Source organism: Tiliqua scincoides, chromosome 7 (genome assembly GCF_035046505.1).
Source record: "Tiliqua scincoides isolate rTilSci1 chromosome 7, rTilSci1.hap2, whole genome shotgun sequence".
NCBI lineage: Eukaryota > Metazoa > Chordata > Lepidosauria > Squamata > Scincidae > Tiliqua > Tiliqua scincoides.
Genome location: NC_089827.1, coordinates 26424355 through 26436049, shown reverse-complemented (window position 1 = coordinate 26436049; position 11695 = coordinate 26424355). Strand labels below are relative to the sequence as shown.

Here is an 11695-nt window from a genome sequence, read left to right as displayed (position 1 = left end):
ACTGATGCATTCAAATGCAGAATGGGGAGAAATGGATAATTGTGGGCAACTAGAGGGCGGGGAGCTTGGCAAGAGTGATCAGGAAGATCGACCAACTGTCAAGGGAAAAAGCATTGTATCCAATCAAGTGCAGGGCACCCAGGCATGTAGTACAGAGAAATGGAAACAGCAGAAAGTGAAGATACTGCAGGTAGGTAGGTAGACAGTTTCAGCTTAGTACTACTAATGTGATCCTTTTACCAGTATGAAATTGACTTGATAGTGCAGCAACTGTTACCCTGCACATGCACAATCTCGTCTGATCTTGGAAGCTAAGCAGGGTCAGGCCTGGTTAGTACTTGGATGGGAGACCACCTGGGAATACTGGGTGCTGTAGGCTTATAACATAGTCTTTCGAGACTGAAGGTTGCCAACCATTTAGATGGCAATCCCATCCTACAAATAGAATTAAACATTTGAGTAAAAGAAAAATCTATACAAGAGTCTACCACCAGATGGCAGCATTAATGTACGTAGCACCAGCCTGTGTGCTAAATATAATATCTCATTTCATGAAAAGCACTTTGTGGTTTCAGCATGGCTATCTTACAGCGGAAATATTTTGAAATACCCATGACGCTGGTGTAAATATATGTCATTCAAACGAAGTTAAACATGCAAGATATCCCATTTGATCTTCTAAAGCAGGGGTGATCAAACTTTCAACTTTAGGGATGCTGGACCTTTAACAAGTGTATAGAAGAGAGAATTTCAGCAGGTGCAACTTGTCATCCCACAGATGACAAGCTGCACCTGCTGAAATTATCTCTCCTACACAATTTTAAAGGTCCAGGGTCCCTAAAGTTGAAAGTTTGAGCACCCCTGTTCTAAAGGGAACTGTGCAACAAGTGGCTTCTTCCCCCCACTTTGAGGACAAAGATTGGTTCGCCTCTACAAGCATATGCAGCAAGTGCCTGATTCTTCCATGTATGGGAGGGGAGAATGCTTATGCTGCACACTGGTGTGCATGCTTTGTCTCTCACAATATCTGTGTTGGAAATTGTATACATACGTTGCCCCTGTCCCCACAAGATAAAACCATTTCCACCACAAAAATTTTTAAAAATAATTTTAAAAATCATGATTTTTGGAATGTGTCTTGGGGATTTTCATGCTGTCCCCTTGTGCAGTTCCTTGCTGTGCCACTACCTTACCTGGTGGCATGCCATCTGCTTCCTCCCTCTTCCTGAATTTGCAAAGGAAGAGGGGAACAGGGAAGACAGGAAGTTCTGCAGGAGAGAACAGTAGCAGGCTAGAGTGTAAGACTGGAACTTAGTAAACCTGCATAGGGTGGGATAGCTTCCCTCCAGGAAGAAGGAGGAGTGGCAGAAGTGAATGGCTAATTAGGTCCCCTTCCAATGCACCACCTGAGGTGACTGCCTCAGTGAGCCTCATGGAAGGGTCGGCTCTATGTACATCTTCACACCACAAGATTTGGAGCCAAAACACAGCACAGAGATTCGGGAAATCCGTACAGTGAGAGAGAGAGAGAGAGAGAGAGAGAGAGAGAGAGAGAGAGAGACCAGCCAATTCTTGAATGACATGGAGAAAGGCACTAGCACACTTTATTCTAGTATGCTACAAAAATTCATTATTGACCTTTATTAGGTACTTTAATACCAAGCATACCTTAAAGTAACAAAAATTATTGTTCTCTGTATCTTCAGAAAGTCAGGTATTCCAACAGTTTTCTTTACAATTTGTTGACCTTTAAAAAGAAACCCACACATTTTTTTGACATGTTGCAACAGAATGCAATGGAAAAGTGTCCACATTTTCAGATTTTAAAAATAAACGTATACTTGCATTTAATGGTGGATGCACGTAAAATTGTTTGTTTCCATTATATATATTTATATATATACATGTACACGCACGCACACACACAAACATATCTACACACAAATGGTAAAGGAAACATCCACATCAGTCGGCAAGGTTTTTGCATTTACATTACAGGGCCACAATGGGAAACAGGTTACCAAAAGGTGTGGACTTATGCTAAGGAGATGAGAAATGAGAAGCTTCAATAAACACGCTTTGCTTTCTTGATCTGAGCCTGAGAACCACAGCACCATTTTGGTGTCAGCAAACTGAGCAGTGGACAACCTTGCCAGTACCAGATCATGTGAAATGATGTCTGGATAGGATCACGGTTACAGGAGGTTTGAAAGATACCCGTGGTGCCTTTGGGAAGAGCCAATTGTTGCTGAAGAAGCTGTCAGAAATACAGTGTCATGGTGTAAGAGCAACCCATTCACAAGGGCAACAAGTCAAAATGCTGGGAACATCATCTACAGAAGGAACATCCTGCAGGGGATGAGGGAGAAGTAGGTATTGAGGAAAGCATACAAGAGAGAAGTAACTTTGCAGGACTAGGTCAGGTAGGTAAAAGGAGCATAAAGCTAAAGAGTGAGAGCTTGAAGCTAATCTTGTTCAGGTAAGGGTCAGAGGCTGACCCTGAATCATTCAGGACTAGCCAGTATAATCAGGGACTAATGGGAAGCAAGGAGAGAAGCCAAGTATAGATTCTGGATGAGAAACAGGGTGTAATCTCAAACTACCATCCCCCAGCAAATGAAAGACCAGAAGCAATGGGTCAAGATAGGCTCGCTCTGGTATGCTGTGGCACAGTGAAGTTCACTTCAAATGGACCCTTTTGGTGTATTGACTATCCTGGTGAGTGAAGGCCCAATCCTATCCAACTTTCTAGCACTGGGGCAGCCACAATGTAGCCCTGAGGTAAGGGAACAAATGGTCCCATACTTTGAGGAGGCTTCTGTGACTGCCTCCTCACCACAGCATGTGGTGCATGCCCCATTGGCACAGCTGTGCAGGCACTGGAAAATTGGATAGGATTGGGCCCTGAGTCACTATGTGATAAGATCTTGGCTTAGCATCTCTTCTAGTTGCGTATTGAGAGTTCTCCAGGAGGTGACAAATCAGAAGTATATTGAAATGTTCGCAAGGAAGTCAAACATTTGCTAGATTTCAATAGCATCAGAGTGGTTGTATGAGTTGGATCCAAGTGATCAGAAGTTCTTTTTCACTTTCCACAGTAGCATGCAGGACAATTCTCAGAATCCAGCCATCTGAGTTTATTTTCTTGTCCTACAAAGTTCAACCTTTGACATGGTACATCTTGGTTCTGACTGCTTTGCGCTTCACTAATATATATTAGTGAAGTCTGAAATTTGATTGATAGGCTGGCAGGGATTGGGTGCCATTTCACAGAATAGCTCTCTACAGTCACTGTCCATTGCTGCTTTGGGTCAGCAGTTTAATTTTTGCATCAGCTCTTGTGAAAAACCGACTACACAGGCCAACACACATTTTGCTTCCTTAAACGTTACACCAATTCCTGGGTATATTTGGGGTGCCAATTCCAAAAATGGCATCTGTTCTGCCCTATCATGTCTGGAGACGTGGCACAGCCTCTTTAGTGAATGGTTCAAGCAGCATGGCTTCCTCATGAGGAAGCTGCTTGAACCATTCATTAATGAGGCTATACTATATCTCCAAAACTAGAAGTGATAGGGCAAAATGGATGCCATTTTTGGAATCGGTACCCCAAATTCATATCAAACCACCATAAAGTTTGGGAAAAACTTTTCTGACCCTCAATTTTGTTGGCTTGTGCTATTTGGTGAAATCCTAAATTAAAAATTGGGAGCCAACCCTTCCTGCTTAGACTGCTAAACCATTGATTTTGGACCAATTAATTGATCCTAAAGAAATTTTTTTTCCCCATTTGCCATTCTTCAGCAGAAATTCCTGTTTCCATCATCTGCTAGCTGACAATATACGCAAGTGAAATAGTGTGGATGCCCCTGCTTGCACAGCTTCTAAGATCAACCCGTGTTGCACTTCCTAGTTTCTTCTGTAACTTTCCAAAGGTCTGGACTTCTTGAAGAATCTAAGTGTTTTTTTATTGGCTCCTGAACTTATATATGTAAAAGAGGCCTGCAATGGGGAATTTACAATAGAATGTTGTTATTTAAAAATGTGACTTATTTTTACTGGATCCCCAGCTGAAGCTTATCCAGCAAAGGATGTTATTCCAAACACCCAAACAAGTACAGGAAGCAATTGAAGAGATATATGGAACCATCTCAGCACACCCGCTGGTGAATATCTACAGATCCCTTAGTCAACTGTGCCAGTGGCATATAGATGACAATGAGGAAAATTTAGAACACTTGGTCTAATTCAGGGGTGTCCAAACTTTTTGGCAGGAGGGCCACATCATCTCTCTGACAGTGTGTTGGGGGGCTGGGAAAAAAAGAATTAAGTTACATTTCAAATTTGAATATATAAATGAATATATCAGAGATGAATGAATATATCAGAGATCGCATTGATACCAGCAAGACCCGGGATCAGAGAAAAGTGGAGGAATTTGCACAAGCGCTTGAGGAATCTCTTCCAGGCCCGGCCGACGCAAACGCATCCAACAGATGGGAACATTTCAAGAATACCGTTTACAACACCGCCTTGTCCATATTCGGCAAGAAGACCAACAAGGCGGCAGACTGGTTTGAAGCCCACTCTGAGGAGTTGACACCAGTCATTGAGGAAAAGAGGAGAGCTCAAGCAGCATACAAGGCCTGTCCCAGTGAGCGCAACCTGCAGGTCCTCCGAACTGCTCGCAGCAAAGTCCAACAGACTGCCAGGAGATGTGCTAACGACTACTGGCTCCAGCTCTGTTCCGAGATACAGATAGCAGCTGACACGGGCAACATCAAGGGGATGTATGATGGTATCAAGCAGGCCCTAGGTCCAACACAGAAGAAAATTGCCCCTCTGAAGTCTGCCACAGGCGAGGTCATCCAGGATCGGGCGCAGCAGATGGAACGCTGGGTGCAGCACTACTCTGAGCTATATTCCAGAGAAAATGTAGTCACCGAAGAAGCACTGAACACCATTGAGTGCCTGCCTGTGCTGGAGGAGCTTGACAGTGAACCAACCCTAGAAGAACTTCACGTGGCCCTGGACTCCCTTGCCTTTGGCAAGGCACCTGGAAAAGACAGCATCCCTGCTGAAGTCCTAAAATGCTGCAAAGAGATCATCGTCACTGAGCTGCATGAAATCCTCTGTCTCTGCTGGAGAGAAGGTGGAGTACCTCAAGACATGAGGGATGCAAACATCATCACGCTGTACAAGAACAAAGGTGACAGGGGTGACTGCAACAACTACCGCGGCATCTCTCTCCTTAGCGTTGTAGGAAAGCTGTTTGCCCGAGTTGTACTAAAGAGGCTCCAGGTACTTGCAGAGAGCGTCTATCCAGAATCGCAGTGTGGATTCCGAGCCAACAGGTCCACCACTGATATGGTATTCTCCCTTAGACAACTGCAGGAGAAATGCAGGGAACAACGACAGTCACTCTTTATAGCCTTCATAGATCTCACAAAGGCTTTCGACCTGGTCAGCAGAGACGGCCTCTTCAAGATTCTCCCCAAGATTGGATGTCCACCCAGGCTCCTCAGCATCATCAGATCTTTCCACAAGGACATGAAGGGCACTGTTGTCTTCGATGGCTCCACATCAGACCCTTTTGACATCCGAAGCGGAGTGAAGCAGGGCTGTGTTCTTGCACCAACCTTGTTTGGGATTTTCTTCGCTGTCCTGCTGAAGCAGGCCTTTGGAACTGCAACAGAAGGCATCTATCTCCGGACCAGATCAGACGGAAAGCTCTTCAACCTCTCCAGACTGAGAGCAAAATCCAAAGTCCAGCTGAAATGTCTGCGTGACTTCCTCTTTGCCGACGATGCAGCTGTCACTACCCACTCTGCCAAAGATCTCCAGCAGCTCATGGATCGTTTTAGCAAGGCCTGCCAAGATTTTGGACTGACAATCAGCCTGAAGAAAACACAGGTCATGGTTCAGGATGTGGACTCACCTCCCTGCATTACAATCTCTGAGCATGAACTGGAGGTTGTCCATGACTTTGTGTACCTTGGCTCAACTATCTCCGACACTCATTCTCTCGATACCGAGCTAAACAAGCGCATCGGTAAAGCAGCTACCACGTTTTCCAGACTCAAAAAGAGAGTCTGGTCCAACAAGAAGCTGACGGAACATACCAAGATCCAGGTCTACAGAGCTTGCGTCCTGAGTACACTTCTGTACTGCAGCGAGTCATGGACTCTTCGCTCACAACAGGAGAGGAAACTGAGCGCTTTCCACATGCGCTGCCTCCGACGCATCCTCGGCATCACCTGGCAGGACAAAGTTCCAAACAACACAGTCCTGGAACGTGCTGGAATCCCTAGCATGTATTCACTGCTGAAACAGAGACGCCTGCGTTGGCTTGGTCATGTCGTGAGAATGGATGATGGCCGGATCCCAAAGGATCTCCTCTATGGAGAACTCGTGCAAGGAAAGCGCCCTACAGGTAGACCACAGCTGCGATACAAGGACATCTGCAAGAGGGATCTGAAGGCCTTAGGAATGGACCTCAACAAGTGGGAAACCCTGGCCTCTGAGCGGCCCGCTTGGAGGCAGGCTGTGCAGCATGGCCTTTCCCAGTTTGAAGAGACACTTTGCCAACAGTCTGAGGCTAAGAGGCAAAGAAGGAAGGCCCATAGCCAGGGAGACAGACCAGGGACAGACTGCACTTGCTCCCGGTGTGGAAGGGATTGTCACTCCCGGATTGGCCTTTTCAGCCACACTAGACGCTGTGCCAGAACCACCTTACCATAGTCTTTCGAGACTGAAGGTTGCCAATACAAATATCAGAGATGGAACTTATATGAATGAATGAAGGTCTCGCAATAGCTTAAGGTCTATAAAAGGCCTTGCACAAAGCAAGGCCAGCCTTTTCCTCACTGCTGCTTCACAGATGTGAAACAGCAAGCAGTGGAGGGAGCCCTTGGTTCACAGCTCATGCAAGAGGTCAAACAGTCACCTTCATGCTGAGAGCAGTTGTGTTGGCCTAGCATGGGCTCCAGCAAGTCTCTTGAGGGCCAGAGGCTCAGTAGTGTCTGAGGGCTCCCAGCGGGTCGGATTGGGGGTCCCTGAGGGCTGCAAATGGCCCCTGGGCTGGGGGTTTGGGCAGCCCTGGTCTAATTAATGAACCAGCCAACCAAGCGGGTCAAGCAATTGCTTTGGTGTACATCATATGCGGTTTATGTGTGAATTATAGCACAATAGATTTCACACTATAGAACAGTGTTGTATATCTCAATCTTTTTAGCCCTGTGACCCACCTTCAGCTTGGAACTTGGCAAGCTGGAAGTTTTGATGGTGACGTGAGGTGGTCATCACATCACTGCCAAAAGTTCTGGGTTGCAGAGCTTTCACAATATTTTTAAATGCAAAAAGCCCACCTCTAGAGTGTGTTTTTGTCAGAGAGAATGAGGCATGACTCAGCCCCTAACCTTGGGGAGACCTGTTTTCCCGTGCTGGGTACAGTGGAGGCTGTTCCAGAATAGCTGCATCACAAAGCGGGAAGTTAGTTGTAAGGGTATTTATTCATTTATTAAAAAATAAGACTATAATTCTAAGAACGTTCCCAAGAGAGTAAATCACATTGACTTCAGTGGGACTTCTGAGAGAACATGCTTAGATTGCACTATATGATGTAATCATGGAACATAATGTAGCCCAGTGATTTTCAATCAGTGTGCTGTGGCACATTGGGTGCCATGAATGGTTCGCAGGTATGCTGCAGGAGTTTGCGGGAAGATCATTTATTAGTAGGGCCATTGGGGGGGATGTAAGCCCCCCACCAGCAGCATAATGTGGCTTGTCAATTTTAGAGCCTTGTCAGTGTGCTGTGAGTTGAAAAAGACTGAAAAGCACTGATGTAGCCTATAGATGAAACAGTCATGACAATACAAGAAAAATATAGAGAGCAATCTTTTCTAAAACATTTGCCACTAATGTGTGACTGTATTTAACAACATTGACAAATGGAGACAATACTTGGAACAGTATTACTCCCAAACCCTACAGGACTACTTCATTAATTTGAGGATGAAACCACGCACTGTAACAAACATGGGCTGTTGTTGAAAAGCATAGTCCTATAACATACTACCCCTACCCCAATCCTGACATCATTATGTAGAACAGTGGTTCCCAAACTGTTGGGTTGTGACCCACCAGGGGAACTGGAAATGGGCCATTCCCCCTTAAGGAGAAGGGCCCAGAGATGAGTGCTCCAGCGACACCACAGTGATTGCAGTGCCATGGGGACCCAGAGGCTTTTTTACCTACCTGGAGGTCAGTGCTGGCCTCTGGCAGGTTCAGGGGGCTCGCAACTCCTTCTGATATCTTCAGTAGTGCTGTATGCAACGCTTATTCCCAATCTAAAGCTACATCTGGTGGTGCTGTTGGAGCAACCCCCCACCCCTGCCCTGCCCTCCCAACTACTCACAAATACTTACTATGGTCCCCAAAACCAAATTGGACTTTGGGAACTGCTGATGTAGAACTTTTCCCCTACACTTCTATTCCAGATAATGAGTGCCATTGGTTGAGACACACTCTCATGATGTCAGGACATGTAGAATGTTGCAATGTGTTTTACAGGAAAGCCAATGCAGGCTGCTATTTAGGACCATAGCCCTCTGTTCCTCATAATATGTAGTTCTGCCCTATATTTCTATATTCTTGGCTATCTGAATTATCTTGATGTTACTGGATATCCTCATTATAGTCACAAGAGTTACAGCATGACAATACGTATATGTTGTTTAACCAAACCTTGGATTATCTGGATGTTCAGGATTTCTTCCAGGCTATTCAAAATGAATGAGGTTACACTGTAATTCCATTGACTTTGGTTCAGTTCCTTGATGAGCCATTTTGTCCTTGGAACCTCAGAAGTGAATCACATTATAAAGCTCAACTGGAAAATTGCTATTTTTGTTGCAGAACCATGTTATTGGTAACTACCTCTGGCAAACATTAACGTGGTAGGAATATTGGACCACAACAGTGCTAGGGGCTACGTAAACACCTAGGAAAAGATTTTTATTTATTAAAATAACCCTTATTTTTATATGGATAGCATGTCTATAGGCATTTTAAGCAGACAGATGCTTTATACACAAACTGCTTTATACAGATCGATCCAAAAATGTAAAACATTGTTTGTTCTCTGAAAATCTTTCGTTATTACAGTACGCTTCTCTTATATGAGATACAGTGGTGTACAAGAGTTGGACAGAATGAATAGCGTTCTCATTTAATGCCACTTGTGGCACTACCAGTTTCCATCTGGTGCAAGCAATTATTAAGCATTGTATGGTATGCGTAACATGTACTGCATTGTTATTAGAAATCTGTAGTTGTAATCTCTTGTTTAAGCCAAATCGTTTCAGTGCAGCACAGAAGCAAAACGATGGAGCTTTAAAAATCTTCTAAATCTAATTCTACATCTTCGAGCATAAATGACAGTCGCCTATTACAAATTCATTTTCTTCAGAATCACTTCTCACATCTCATACTGTGAGATCTTCAGAATCACTTCTCACATCTATTTCTCATTCATTTTCAGAATGAACTGGTATGGCTTGACGCCTTGAGAACAGGACCACAAAACCAGAATAACGATACCTATGTACCTCTTGCCCCACGTGATATAACAAAATTGCAGCAGTCCAGAGTTAGCTCTGATTGCTCTTTACTTTGTGCTCCTTGAAGTCATCATTGTCAACCCCTGAATCTAGCCAGGAATTATGGTTATTTATAAAGAACATTCATTTACTAATCACAGATCAGAAAACTGCAGAAGTGTTTCACAGCAGCTCTACATTACATTTCAGATGCCAAGACACACTCCATGTTGCTTATGAATGTATAGTATGAGGGTTTTCAAAATGGTATCTGTTACAGCAGCGGCTCCCACATATTTCAGGTTGATGTAGTCTTTGCATGTTCTCCTGGCTATTCAAGCATGTCCCCGGCTAGTCATCCCATTCCCCATGAGGTTGGCCCAAACATGAGGCAGAATGAAGTTCTGCATGAGGCAGATTGGGGTGTCCTTAAAGGATGTCAAATAGTGATTTATTTATTTTTTGTAACAACTGTACTGAAATGTTTTCTTTAAAAAATTCAAGCAATTTTTTTTAACTGTTAGGTTTTCTGCCTCAGGCACCAAAGTGTCTTGGATGTACCCAGCGCAACACAAGACCCAGCCACACCTTATTCTAGTTTCTAATTCACCTGTCCCCACTTTTTCCCTGCATAGGATGGCTAGAAGAAGAGAATGCACATTTTCTATATAGAATCTTAAATACAAAGGATGCTCCCTTCCCTAATGTTGTCTGTGGAAAGAGACAGGGTAGCAACAGTCACACCGTTCTTAAGGATCCTTCTCCTCCTCCTTAATGAGATTTGTGTTCCCATACACCAGTTGGGGGGCTGCCATCGTGCAGCCCAGACACCTTTGTAGAATGAGAAATCAAGTTGGAAACAACTATTGAGTCGTACATTTGATACAGATAGAGCAAACAGAACATGTAGGCAAGAGAAACTGAGAAGCGTTGTATTTCTAGCTAACTCGTACTGTGAAGGACAAATGAGGTGCAGAAACGGTGGGTTGAAAGTTACACCATTTTCTCTGTCACATAAAATAACCAAGTCTTGTTTGGAAAAGGTCTTTGTAAAGATGCTGAATTGAAGGTGATGTCCTATCAGCTTCCTGGCTAACTGGAACAGGAATTCTCCAAGCTAACTGTCTCTGCCCTGTGAAATGTTGGTTGTAAGCATTCTGCTTTTCAGTCAAATAATTAAAAAAATGTTTACGAACCTCCTTGATGCATGTATATTAATATGTTTATCTAGTGACATCTATACCCCCTTTTCAACTTATTCCCCTTATGTGACTTTTCATGCATGCCTTCTGAACGTTGTATTCAGTGACAGATTCTAATGAGCTGTTGGGTAAATCCATGATTGAATCTCTCTCTAGAGAACCACTTGCATGTCTAGCAGATCTATGTTTAGAAGGCAGCTCTTGGCAATCAGACATTTTCATATTCGTCAACATTCTTCTTCGTCACAGATTTCCTTCCTTCCCAACTTCTTATCATTTAATGTTGATGTACAAAAGCTGCTACTCGGTTTTGTTTTGTGCTCATTCTAGTGAAGATTGGCTTAGCAGAACTGCAAAATACAGAGAAAAAGAGGGAAAAGCAGGTTTAGTGCTAGAAAACGTTTTAACAGAGGCATTACCGGGGTCTCATGCACTATTGTCTTCTAGTATTTAATGGATCTGATTTCTGGCTACTGCGAAAGCTGTCAGTCTGAAGTCAAGCAAAGGTAGAAATTCCTGGAATAAATCAGAATTTTAAATATATTTGCAGATCATCCATTACTTGAGAGCTCAGAGCAGGTAATAAACACAATTCTCTGGTTAAAGGATTCAGGAGACACAACAGATGGAAGACAGAGGGTAAGACAAAAGACTAGGAATGGATTCCCAAATACATGCAATCATTTGGTATACTGGGTGATTCGACGCAGGATGACACACGGCTGAATATGTGAATCAACAATTGGAAAGCACTATGTCTTGGGGCCCAAACAGATGTGATATTGTTTGCTTCCAGTCTTGTTTCTTTTTTTCAACTCTGCAAGTGTTTTCTTTCTTTCAGCAGGTGCAAGGTATTTCAGTCACATTGAATTCAGTATTAGGTTCATTGCT

At 43.8% G+C, this 11695-nt stretch overlaps 1 pseudogene; it reads left to right on the top strand.

Moving 5' to 3' along the window:
- Window positions 1-259: 259 nt before the first annotated feature.
- Window positions 260-379, top strand: LOC136657725 (5S ribosomal RNA; annotated as a pseudogene).
- Window positions 380-11695: the final 11316 nt, after the last annotated feature.